Source organism: Sus scrofa, chromosome 13 (assembly GCF_000003025.6).
Source record: "Sus scrofa isolate TJ Tabasco breed Duroc chromosome 13, Sscrofa11.1, whole genome shotgun sequence".
NCBI lineage: Eukaryota > Metazoa > Chordata > Mammalia > Artiodactyla > Suidae > Sus > Sus scrofa.
In genome coordinates this window covers 141,932,460-141,946,272 of record NC_010455.5, presented here as the reverse complement: position 1 = coordinate 141,946,272, position 13,813 = coordinate 141,932,460, and positions in this window count along the sequence as shown.

The window sequence follows — 13,813 nt, the reverse complement described above, 5'->3', positions numbered from 1 at the left end:
ATGTCTAAACCTTCAGATCCCCACTTCTTTATGAAACACATTGCATAGTATAATTAAAGTGGATTCTGCTATGCTGTATGTTGCCTAACATTTTGCTTTGTGCCGGAGAGAGCTATTTATTTTAGCGGCCACAGAATCTTTGGGAATTGGTAGCTCCCAGTGAGGGTCAGTAGGCAGCATGAAGAACAGATGACAGCCTGCAATACCTCCTTCGCATTTCTGTAAAGAGATCTGACATTTACAAAGTACTGCATGTTGCCTCTCCCCACAAATCTCTGAAGACTTCATAAAAATAAAAGGCTTTAATGATTATTCCTTCACATTTGATATGCTTTTAAAAGTGCAAGATAAGCTATTCTTGATTTAACTGAAGGAAGCCTCACCATTGCAAATATGGTGAAACCATCGCTAAGAATATCTGAATACAGGAAAAATGTGAGAAAATCCTTTCCTAGAAATTTTAGTGCCAATTCTGGAGCTGAGAATTGCTCTTCAGAGTAGGAATTTGTGTTCTAAAGAATCAATATCCTTCTTCCTATAGTACTCTTAAATTTAGACCTGGTAGAATCAGGTAGCATTTAAACTACCTAAGAGTTAATTACTCTTACATTTTCACTGTTCCTGAAAGAAATTTGAAAGCAAACTGAAATCCATCCTCAAATACCAGAGATAAACTTCTTTTAATGGTAGAGAACACCTTAAACTAAAGATTCAAACAAGTTCCACAAGTTAATCCACCCTTGGATCTTTTAAATTGCATATAAAAACCTGCATGCATTAATAAGAAATGACTCAACATTATTAATGTTGCTTTATTTTTAATTTTCTGGTCTAAATACAGATTACCACATAATAAATTTTCTGTAATATTTCCTTCATGCAGAATTTAGGAAAATGCTTAGGTTAACTAATCTTTTCTATACTAAATAATTTAAATGGGGAAAAAGTTAATCAATACAAAGTAAAAGCAGCTTTAGTGACATTTCAAAGTAAAACCCAAGGACAGTTGTGACATGAGCCAGTTCCCATTTCTTCCTCAGGGTCACATACAAAGCACAGAAAAGTTGCCTAAATAAATCAGTACCAGAACTGATAGAGCAGGGAAGAAGTTTTCAAAGGATATTTATCCAAGTGGATATTGCCACAAAGAGTTTAAGGGAAAGAAATTCCTTAAATTTTTTCTGTTCTTCTGCTTTCTGTTCCAGACAGTTTCCATCTTCCCTTAGAGTAAGTGGTCAGGAAAAAAAGAATAGGAGCATGCTTCTTTAAAAAAAAAAAAAAAAAGACTTTTCCAATTGAAAAATCAGGAGAAGACCTAAATAGACATTTCTCCAAAGAAGACATACAAATGGCCAGGGGGCACATGAAAAGACGCTCAACATTGCTAATGATTAGAGAAATGCAAATCAAAACTACAATGAGGTACCATTTCACACTGGTCAGAATGGCCATCATTAATAAGTTTACAAATAACAAATGCTGGAGTAGGTGTGGAGAAAAGGGAACCCTCCTATGCTGTCGGTGGGAATGTAAATTGTACCAATCACTGTAAAACAGTATGGACATGCCTCAGAAAAATAAAAATAGAATTACTATATGATCTAGCAATCCCACTCCTGAGCATATATCTGGATAAAACTTTCATTAAAAAAGATACATACACCTCTATGTTCATAGCAGCACTATTTATAATAGCCAAGACATTGAAACAACCTAAATGTCTATTGACATTTAGTTAATGAGTAGATTAAGAAGATGTGGTACATATATACAATGGAATACTACTCAGCCATAAAAAAGAATGAAATAATGCCATTCTCAGCAACATGGATGCAACTATGGATTATCATTCCAACCAAAGTAAGACAGAAAAAGAAAGACAAATGCCATATTATATCACTTATGCATGGAATCTAAAATAAACCCTGGCACAAATGAACCTATATATAAAACAGAAACAGACCTATAGACATAGAGAACAGACCTATGGTTGCCAAGGGGGTGAAGAGAGGGAGTGGGATAGACTGGGAGTTTGGGGTTGGTAGATGCAAACTATTACATTTAGAATGGATAAACAACAAGGTCCTACTGTATAGCACAGGGAACTCTATCCAGTCTCTTAGGAGAGACTATAATGGAAAATAATATTAAAAAAGAAAAATATCTATATATGTATGTAAAAAATATTTTTAAATGGCTCTTTATATCTCTTTATATTAAAAACTCATGCATTATTTTTTTTGTCATACTTTTTTTTTTGCTTTTTAGGGCTGTACTGGAGGCATATGGAAGTTCCCAGGCTAGGGGTCAAATCTGAGCTACAGCTGCTGGCCACAGCCACAACCATAGTCATTTAGGATCTGAGCTGTGTCTTCAACCTATACCACAACTCATGGCAATGCTGGATCCCTGAGCCACAGAGCAAGGCCAGGGATTGAACCCACGTCCTCATGGATACTAGTCGGATTTGTTTCTGCTGTGCCACAATGGGAACTCCCAAGTCAAACATTCTACCTAAATTGTTACATGTTCCAAAATTTCATGAAATTCCTCAATTCTTAACACTAGGAGTTCCCATTATGGCTCAGTGGAAATGAACCCAACTAATATCCATGAGAATGTGGGTTCAATTCCTGGCCTTGCTCAGTGGGTTAAGGATCTGGCCTTGCTGTGAGCTGTGGTGTAGTTTGCAGATATGGCTGGGATCTGGCATTGCTATGGCTGTGGCATAGACTGGCAGTTGTAGCTCCAATTTGACCCCTAGCCTGGGAACTTCCATATACCACTCCTGTGGCCCTAAAAAAAAGCGAAATAAATAAATACCACGAACACCTATATACTCACCACCATTTTACAAATACAATGCTACTTGTTCCTTTGATGTTTTCTATATATCCCCACATGATTGCCTTACATTTCCTCTGCTCAGCATTGTCTTGTTTTTCTTAGTTTCATCATGTGAAAATATGGTATACAGCCTACTTGTTTTTGAATTTTATATTACTAGACTTACAGTGTACAAATTGTTTTGTGACTTTTTATGTTTTTGTGATTCATTTATGTTGATGCTTATACCTATAATTTATTTTGACTATTGAATAGTATCACAATTCATTTATCCATTTTATTTCCAGCAGTTATCTGGGGTATTTCTAATTTCTCAAATCAAATTAACTTTTCCCATTAATTTTCATTTAAAAAAAAAATGTCAAATTTCCACCAAAGTTGCAAGAATGGTATAGTGCACCTTTCACCTAAATTAAGCTTTTACCATTTAGCTACACTTGTGTACACACCCTCTCTTTCTCCCTAATAAAAGGTGTGGGAAAAACCTGTGCCTGAAGGCAAATTTATAGCTTACAGATTCTACCAAGAATTTCAATAAATTGTCATGTACCATTAGTCGCTTTTAATCCAGAAAAACTCCCCTGCTTTTTTGGAGAATGTCTCAAAATTTGGGGGATTGATCATTTTCTCATGAGTACATTTAGTTTAAAACATCTTTTTTGAAATATTATATAGGTGATGCTGTGTCCCCATCTAGTACATGACATTAGTAAACACATGATATCAGGTTGTCCCATTACTAGGGATGTTTGATTATTTGGTTAAAGTATTTCACACCAGATTTCTCCACTGTAAAGTACCTCCTCACTTCACAATTAATAACAAATGTGAGGGTAATAGTTTGAAATTCTGGAAATATCTTGTTCCCCTAATATATTTCACTCAATGACTTTAGTATCCCTTGAAGAAAGAACGCTTTAATTCGTTATTACCATGATCTTTATAATATGGTGATTTTTTTCTGTTACTATTATTACTACTGCATTTAGTAGTTGACATTTATCTGTTAAAGAGAGTATTTCTCCTTTCCACATCATCCCTTTAAATCTGTTTAACTGTATAACACTCACATACGAATCAAGGTAAAACTTCCATAACCATAAAAATGTTCTACAGAGTAGAATTGAAGGCAATAATAGAAAAAAAGCCATGTTTCTGAATGGTAAAAGAGTAAATTCACTAGGAACATTTACCAATTATAAATGTGTGTGCACCTAATAACATAGTTTCAACATATATAATGCCAAAACTCACAGAACTAAAAAGAGAAATACACAAATCCACAGCCACTACAGATAACTGATAAAATAAGCAGACAAAATATCAGTAAAGATACAGATGATCTGATACAGCATAGCACATACGATCTAATTTAAACCACTCAATCTAGTTTGACCTAATATACTGATCAACTGTAGAAGATTCATTTTTTTTTGAAGTGTACCTAAAATTTAACAAAATTGGGAAATACACTGGGTCATCACTCAACAAATTAAACAAAAAAAAAACCCTCAATAAATGTTAAAGGACTGAATTCATATAAATTGTATTATCTATCACAATGGAATTAAATCAGAAATAACATAAATATAACTAGGAAGTTCCCAAACATTCAAAGTTTTAAAAATCACTTGTAACCCACTAGCCTAAGAAAATAATGTATTGGAAAATAAGTAAAACAGAAAATAAAGGAGCTAAATATCCATTTCAAGAAGTCAAAGAAAATATCAAAAAAGTCCTAAACTGAAAAATAATGAAAATAAGAACTGAAATATAATGCATAGAAATCAATGATAAAAGCAACAAAGTCCAATGTTTATTTTTCAAAATAATTTAAGATTTATATAACCCTAGGAAAATGACAAAGTACACAAAGAACTTTATGTAAGGATGAAAAATGGTAACAACAAATATATGCTTCAGATACTAGAAAAATAAGAGGAAATTTGAGTAATTTTAAACAAAAATATGTTAACATGTATATAAAATGGACAAAATCCTTATAAATGCAAACCATCATGCTTTCAAAAGAAAAGCAAAAAGTCAGAAAAATACATATTTATATATTAACTTATATTCATAGATTATTCATATATAATCATTACCAGGGTTTTTTTTGTTTTGTTTTGTTTTTAGGATGTACTCAAGAAAAGAGGACTGAGAAAACTCTGGTAGAGAAGGAAAAATCATGTAAGACAGTAGTCAGTATGTGGGCAGGTGAGCAGCTGAGATTGAAGCAGCTGATGTTTGCTTCAGTTGTATCCCACGGAGAAGTTCTGGCACAGGAATTATACCACACAGTCTCACTTTGAGTTAAGGGGTGTTGACCTGTTGTACTTGTGTCACTTAGTTATTGGCTAACACCCAAAGGGAATGAGATGAAAGTGTACCCCTTTGGGCAAGGTGACTTGCACTGAGCTGAGAACAATCCTTTGGCAGCTGTACCGTTACCAGTTAATCACAGCAGGTGAAGAATGGGTACACCAGCTGATAAAGGGGGTCTGGCTGGGGCATTTACACATCCACTGTGGTCCAACCCTTGCACAATTCAGATTCACTTGTTTATCACAGGAGTTTCACCCTATAGAGTTAGAGGTCCATCAGTATTCTTATTGGTGAGGATTTCTGGAAATATTACAAGAGGAAAATTAGTAGGACATATTACAGCTCCACTTCTGTAGTTGCTCCTGAAGCCATGACTGTTCCTTCCTCAGCTGTCCATTCTAGATTTCTCTCAACTTTGGCTACTGTTTCTGCTGATCTAAATAATTGGGTAGATGGACCTAGATCAGTGAGTCCTTAAGGGAATTTAGCAATCTCTGGAGATATTTTTGGTTGTCAACACTGGAGAAGATGTTACTGCTTTCTAGTGGGTAGAGGCCAGGGGTGCTGCTAAATATCCTACAAGGCTTAGGACAGCTCTCCTCAGCAATGCATTATCCAGTCTAAAATGTCAATAATGCTGAGGTTAAGAGATTCTGCCTTAAAAGATCTAGTGAAAATTCTTATTGGTTTGGGGTGTTTTAGAGTTTTATTTTTGTGCAATGTGCCAATTACTTGGCTTTTTGGAGAAAGGTAAATTTGGAATCATTCATCCTGACCAGTCTCTCCAAATGCACCTTTACTTCAATCAAAATCCCACTGGAGGATGAATCAGGAGCATTAGTTTGAGAAATGGCTTTTCTACCAACTAGCTCTGTGTCCTTAGGCAAGTCTCTTCAACTCTAGGCTTAGATTTTTCTCATTTATAAAAACAGGGTTATATGGTCCTTTCAGTTCTGACCTTCAGTTCTTTGTACACAAATATTTCTTGGAGGAGAGCGATTAACATGGAAAAATCAGAATCATTCATTTTCATCTTAGCTCAAATTTGTACATCAACTTCATTTACAAAAGCAAGCTGCACAGGAGAGCAAATAATAATGGGTGTTGTGGGAGGGGAGGGCATAACCTTGATAAACTGGAAGTCAGCTGGACAGGAACATTATGAAGGGAGGGGAAAACAATGAACACGAAGGCAAGAAGCCCCAGAAGTCAAACCACAGCTCATCAAGGGCCAATCTGGCAACCACTACAACCACAAGAGAAAACATTTGCACAGAGCTTTTAAACATTGGATATTTTAACCCTATAGCAGCCTCAGGAGATAGAAAGTGCTGTCTTAATTATCCCCATATTACAAATGAAGATCCTGAAGCCAAAGAAGTGGATGTTTAAATTTATGTGTTAAGTAAGAGGCAGAGAATCAGGACTTAAATTCACTTCTTCTTATGCAAAATCATTGAGACTTTCTTGGGAAGAAAGTTAAACTGAGTCGAGAGTCTGGATCTGAGTATAATTCTAGCCTTTTCCAGCTATGTAAGAACTTGTTTCTTTACATCAAAATTATTTGATTCCAGTGCTGGGGGAGGTTTTTTCCATCTTCCCTGCACTCATTAATTACATCCCCCTGAGCTTGAAAGGGGTGATTCACTTTCAACATTTCTGAAAAATAAATAAATAAAGTCTTGCCAAAATATAAACATTAGTTCTGCCACATTATTCTTCAGGTCCATAGGCCATGTCTCAAAAACCTAAGAGAATAATGCTTATAAATTAACTCTGGCTGTGAAAGGTTTTGAAAAAATTATGTTCTCATAAAAGCCTTAGAAAGCCTGGGTTTTGTGTCAGTATATTTGTATGACCCTTACTGTGTGCTAATTATCCATTATTTTTAAAGTTATTTTATACTGAATTTCACCACATAACAGCCTAAAGAAAGATTCTTGGAAAATATCCTGAATTTTTGTCTGCAAAACCTTGTAAAATGCTATTGCATACTTGTGATGTTATAAATATGGTTTCAAGTTCATCCAAACCAAAAATGACCTTTGGGGACACAGAGTTTGGGGCATCAAATTTTCATCTTGGTTCATTGGAAATAACATATGTATGATAAACTAATGTCTGAGCTGTTGAGTCAAATAAGCTTAGGTTTGAATCCTCTATCAGATACTTCCTGGCCTCACTAGGTATCTTTATGGCCCCATCATTGATTCTAACAACAGCTGCAAGATATTTTTCCAGGTAGGTTTAGACTCATTTGGTACTTCAGCATTTCACCTCCATGGCATGCTAAGCATCCCTGCTTATGGGCCCCTGACTTCTCCAGTGCCAAAGCATGAGCCTGCAGTGGGAACTTTTTTGGCACAACTCATATACAGCTGCATAGTGTGGGGGCGTTGCTTCTAGGATAATGCTCAATCTAGCTGGGATGGGAGCCAATGGATGAATACTCTTCCCTGTCAGTCCTTAGATACACAATTCAGTGAGGCATTTCATATGACTTCAGAAGATCCCAACAAGACCAAACTCTAGTTTTCCATGATTCAATAATGCTCAATAATGCTCTCTTATATTGGCTTTTTGTCTTTCCCTATTAAACTCTATGCAGCTACTTGCTTCTATTTCCTTAAATCACCTCCCAAATAAACTATCTGCCCATAAGCCTTTGGATAGAGCCCAGATTAAGACAACTGATACTGGAAATAGCCCTAGAGATTAGATCTCCAGGATGAAATTCTGGACCTGAATCACTCACCATTGCTGGTGACCAGTGAGGTGGTAATAACAGCAGGCATGCTGTAACATCACAATGAGAAAAACCATCACCTATGGCATTTTAGAAAAGTAAGTGAAGGTGAAGTCTGGGGTAATGTGGGCTATTGAACAGAATAGGTGGCAGTGGTAATTACAAGGTAGTGTTCTGTTGGCTGTATTGGAAATGCTGAAAAAAGAAAATGATTGGTTTGGTAAGCCAAAAACCAAGTCATAAAGCTATGAAAGCCATAAAGGCCTCCATAGAGGGATTTAAAGAAAACCTCTTCTCCTGCAGCCACAGGGCAGCCTGTGTTGAAGATTGGACTGCAGTTTTTTTAAGAGTGGGGGAACTTCAAAGGACACTGACATGCAGATTCAACATGACTCCTATACCAAAGGAGTCCTGACAAAGAGGGGGAAGGGTATGACCCTGATACTGGTATGGGAATATTTGGGTGGATAACCCTAAGAAGGTTTAACTGCCAACATTTCCTAAATCCTCTAAGCCAGTAGAAGCAAATCCCTCCTCCCTTTAGAGAGGACAGTGGCCTCCCCTGGCCTGAAAACCATATAAAGAACTCACTCAAGGTTCTGTTTGCTTCCCTCAAGACTGGGCATACCTCTCTTCATTTTGGTGAATTAGATCTCATCAGTCTCTGTTCTAGAAGGTAATAGGTTATTCCCTAAAAGAATGGCAGGTTTTGGTTAATATGCACAATGAATCATGAGAGTTCCCCTTGGATCAAGGGGCAGAATATACAACTGAATGAAGGGATGTTATTCACATAGATGCACTCCCCCATGGCACAGACTTTAATATTCTAGCCTGGATAACTATAGCCAATTCTAATATGCTGAGGAATGGTCCCTTAAAGTTCTTATACTTCTATAGTCCACAATAATTGAAATCAGATCTGGGAATTACTTTGGAAAATTTAATCAACTTTATGGAGGTACAATTTACATACAATGAATGCACACATTTAAGTATGTAGTTCCAGAAGTTTGATAAATGCAGACACCCATGTCCACCCTAATCAATATAAAAATACTTTCATCACCACAAAAATTCCCCTGTGCCCTTTGCAGTTAAAGTATCCTCACACTCCACCTTAGGCAGCTGCAGATTTGATGTCTATATCTCTAGGTCAGTTTTCCCCAGTCTAAAACTCCATATGAATAAAATCATAGAGTGTGTACGCTCATGTATTTTTTTCTCTTTGAGTTTCAAATATCACAAGTAACAATAATTCATGCCTTTTTTATATCATTTTTCAAATATTCCAATATTTTATTTATACATTCGCCTGCTGATGAATATTTGGATTGTTTCAAGTTCTGAGGTAATTTGAAGAAACTGCTAAGAACATTCCTGTTAAGTCTTTATGTGGAACTATAATTTAATTTCCTTGGGTACAATTCTTAGAAGCGGAATTACTGGGTTATATAGGAATAGGTATATGATTTTTATAAAAAAACTCTGTCTTCCAAAGTAGTTGTATATATTTTATATTCCCACCATGCATTAGAGTTCCATTTATTCCTCATCCTTACCAAATTGGTGAGGTCTTCTTAATTCTTTTTTTTTTTTTTTTTTTTGGCTGTACCCACAGCAATTGGAAGTTCTAGGGCCAGGGACTGAACCTGTACCACAGAAGCAACCTGAAACACAGCAGTGACAACACCAGATCCTTAATCCACTGTACTACCAGGGAATTCCTAATTTTAATTTCTTAAAGTCTTAATTTTAACTATTCTAGCCGATGTGACACAGTATCTCAATGCGGTTTTAATTTGCATTTCTCTACTAATAAGTGAAATATCCTTCATGTGCTTATTAATAATTTTCATATCTTAATTTGTGAGTAGATATATAATCTTTTAACCACTCTTAAAATTGTGTTGTTTATCTTTCTATCACTAATGAGTTCCTAAATTTTGTAGGTTGTTCTTACTCTTCAGTGTAATTTTTATCCCTAAAGCATCCCTTCTAGTGTCTCAACTAGATATTAGAGGTGTTACGGAGATGCTAATGAGGTCTGCTCATTTTGGCTGTGCTGAAATTCCACCGTCCTTCAGCACACTTGATCCCGATCTATACTATTTCTGTTCTCTGTATCTTTTAGGTACTATTCTCTGATAAGATTCTCATAGTCTTGACCTGCTGCAATGTATAAAATGCCTTTTATGCAACGGTAGCCTCTAAATATGCTACCAGATTATCTTACCCAGTGGTCATGGAACAGAAGGATTCAGAGGAAAAAATTTTTTTTTAATTTTTTATTTATTTATTTTTTCCTGCTGTACAGCATATGGATCAAGTTACTCTTACATGTATACATTTTTTCCCCACCCTTTGTTCTGTTGCAATATGAGTATCTAGACATAGTTCTCAATGCTACTCAGCAGGATCTACTTATAAATCTATTCTAAGCTGTATCTGAAAACCCCAAGCTCCCGATCCCTCCCACTCCCTCCCTCTCCCGTCAGGCAGCCACAAGTCTATTCAGAGAAAAAATTTAAATGATTTTATTCAATATTTTAAAACACATATCAAGAGGCAAGGGGAGTGAAGTGGGACAAATTAACATTTTTAGGATAGGTTACAACTGGACAGGAGGACCACATTTCTCAGGTCCTGAGTTATGTAATGCTCATCTGTCCCACCTCTCTCTCTCTCAGCTAAACAGTCTTCTTGCTGATGGTTCATTATAAGACCCAGCGTTGGAGTTTAAAAAGGGGGTTGATAGACAGAAGGTATTCTGGGCCAAAAATTCATACTTGCTTTATTAGAAAGATATAGGAAATGTACATTTGGCCATAGTAGGGAGCTGCCAATTAGTGTTGAACAACCATGGGTTTTATTTGCATTTCATCCACAAAGAGTACACATGGGGCTGTCAATAAAGAGGAGGCCTAATTAATCTTACTCTTTCTATCCCTATCTGTAAGTAGTACTTGTATTTGTTCCATCATCTTGCCTTTTTATTCTATCTTTGGCATGTCTTATGGGTTACTAACTCATTTACAATCTATATTTAACATATCTCATAAATTTTGCCTATGCTTCACTGGCTCCTTATTTACTAATTATCTATATTTAATTTAACATATCCTATGAGGTTTACCTATGTCTCTCATAGGTTCCCAGTTTACTTACTATCTATGTTAATCACATAGGTTTTCTCATTCCATTAATTATCTTGTTCTCTATGGCAGATTGAACCTTCACAGACAGTACAGCACACTCACATTACATCTCTCTGCATGCACCACCCAATTTTCAGCAAAGCACCCAACAAGTTTTTAGATCCAGAGCACACTGAATGAAGGAGAGATTGGGTCCCCTTGAAGAACCTTGAAATGCCATTAAGTTATGTATATGATAAATATTCACTGAGTCCTCCCCCACAAAGTACTTATGGTCATTTGCCAGAGTAATTGCATATTAGGGAAAGGAATATACCCCAAACACTTTGAGAGCTATTGGAAACAAGGTCTAAGCTAACATTAATACAAGGGGAGTAATGCCAGTTAGAGGGTTAATGGAGGACAGGTGATTAATAGTGTGTAACAATAGGTACAAACTAGTCTTGCCCACATATCTGGAAATAGTTAGAATAATAGAATAGTGGAATGGCCTATTAAAGGCTCAGCCAAGGTACCATCTCAGAGTTAATACCTTGTAGGTTTTAATAACTCTTTCCTCTAGAAGGAAGTGTGTAAAGTAAACCAATAACCATTATGTGATAACTCATCCCTCAATATCTAATAAATACTTAGTTCTGACAACCAAAGGGTGGAAGACTGGAACTTATGACCACCACTTCTAATGATCCCCTTCAGAAATTTACATCTTTCATTCTTAAAACACTAAGGTCTGGTGTATTAAAAGTCCTGTTTTGCAGAGGGGAAAAAAATTAATAAGGGAACAAAATAAGGGTTCCACTAAACAAATGCTATACCACCTGGTACCAGGGGCCAAAGCCAAAGGAGTTATTATAATTACAAGAAATTGATCCTGATTATCACAGGGAACAAAGTTTGCTCCTCCAAAATAGGAACAAGGACTAATATGTCTGGAACTTGAGGATTTCATTGGGACATTTTTTATACCCCCAGGTCTGGTGATAATGATGAAAACACATTTTGCAGTAAACACAGTCCAATAAAGCTCAGGCCCCTCAGGAATGAAGATCTGGGTCACCCTACCATGCGAACAACCTAGATTGGCTGAAATGTTAACTGATAATAAGGGAATCTAGAAAGAGATGGAGGAAGGAAAGATAAATCAGTTATGACCTTGGGACTAGAAGCAAGTAGCTTGTTCCACTAACCATTGAATATTGTCTTTTTAAAAAGTAATTATTTTTTAGGAATAATTAAAATATAACTTTACATTATTTCAGGTGAATTCTCTTGGAAATTGCAGCTAGCCATTAGCTAGAAGTTGTGATTTACATTTTAGTGTAAAGATCAAGCAGTTCTTAGTCTGCTAGATGTGTACTACTAAATGCATCCTGTGTTTGGTCTCACCTCTTCACATCTGCATCTCTGATTCCAATTCAAGCTTGATAAACAAATTCGATGTGGGTTTAACTTCTTCCTCCACTTTTTTTACTTTTCACTTGGGCTTTCTCCAATGTTAAAGTATAGGAATTCAGTTGGAATTCAATAGCATGAATTTTGTATAATCCAGCGGGGAGAGAAAGCGTGAGTTGGAGGCAGGGGTTAATGGTCCCTGAGTAATACTCAGTGTAGAGTGATGGGAAATGTTTGCTCCCATCAATTCTTTGGTGTACAATTTTGATAACTGCTTGGCTGGCTATCTCCTTTTAGAAGGTTCTAGCTTATTCAAGGTTTTTTGTTTGTTTATTTAGGGCCACACCCACAGCATATGGATGTTCCTAGGCTAGGGGTCAAATCAACGCTACAGCTGCCGACCTACACCACAGTCACAGCAACGCAGGATCTGAGCCACATCTGCAACCTACACCACAGCTCATGGCCACTCCAGATCCCTGGCCCGCTGAGCAAGGCCAGAGACTGAACCTGAATCCTCATGATACTAGTTGGATTAATTTCCACTGCACCACGACTGGAACTCCTTTGCCATGGTATTGACTATCTTGATATCACACTCTTAAATTGACTCTTTACCCTTCCTTATTTTATTCTTCCCAGTCCCTCATTCTTGATCTTCATAAATGTTATTCTTATCTGCTTTACCTAGAGGAGAAAACTTAGACTAAGACAAATACCATCCCTATAACCTTCTTAATGTGTGGTGGTGAAAAAATTACTTTCTCTTTGTCTTGCTTACACAGTGGTAATTAACATTAATAGCACATAATAGGTATGAGGATTAAGTGACAAACAATGACTGGTATATAATACAAAATAAATATTAGCTGTTTTTATTACTATTATCATTATGTTATGGAAGCTTTTCCTGAAACACAAAATTAGGGTCTTAGAGTTTATTTAGGAAAAATTCAGCAGTGCTGAAATAAGAATAGTCTGATTTGAAAATAAGATTAAGACATCACCCAGTTTTTTGTTTTCTTCCTTTAATACGTAAAGCCTCAAGAAATCGTAGGGTTATTTATGGAGTCCCACTGTCTACATATACTTTAATTTAAGATACCTACATGAAACTGATACTTCCAACAGATTTAACTCTTAAAAACACATTTTAGTGGTATAAACTTTATGCTCCAAGCTCTAGACCATTTGCTCAAAATGCCAATGTCAACACAGGTTTAGGTAACAGAAGATTCATATAGATTGTACTTATATATGTAATTGACATGTATAGGTATATGATATGTACATCTGCATATATGTATGCATTTTATATTCTAGTTTCAACTTGAAAACTTTAAGG